The sequence below is a fragment of the Entelurus aequoreus genome, linkage group LG17 (assembly GCF_033978785.1).
Source record: "Entelurus aequoreus isolate RoL-2023_Sb linkage group LG17, RoL_Eaeq_v1.1, whole genome shotgun sequence".
Classification (NCBI taxonomy): domain Eukaryota; kingdom Metazoa; phylum Chordata; class Actinopteri; order Syngnathiformes; family Syngnathidae; genus Entelurus; species Entelurus aequoreus.
In genome coordinates, this window is record NC_084747.1 from 15,575,520 (window position 1) to 15,575,764 (window position 245).

A 245-nucleotide genomic window follows, 5' to 3' on the forward strand; every position below is an offset into this window, starting at 1 on the left:
CCACAAGAAAAATTGTTCCACACAGTAGTTTAGTTACAAAGGATGGAAAGGGTAAGGATGGAAAGGATAATGCAGGTATAAAGTAGACAAAAAAATTACCATAGTAGCAATGTAAAATATAACATAGTGGTTCTTAACCTTGTTTGAGGTACTGAACTCACCAGTTTCATATGTGCATTCACCGAAGCCTTCTTTAGTGAAAAATTAAACTTTTAAAAAAAAAATTCAAGACAAAGTTATATGTT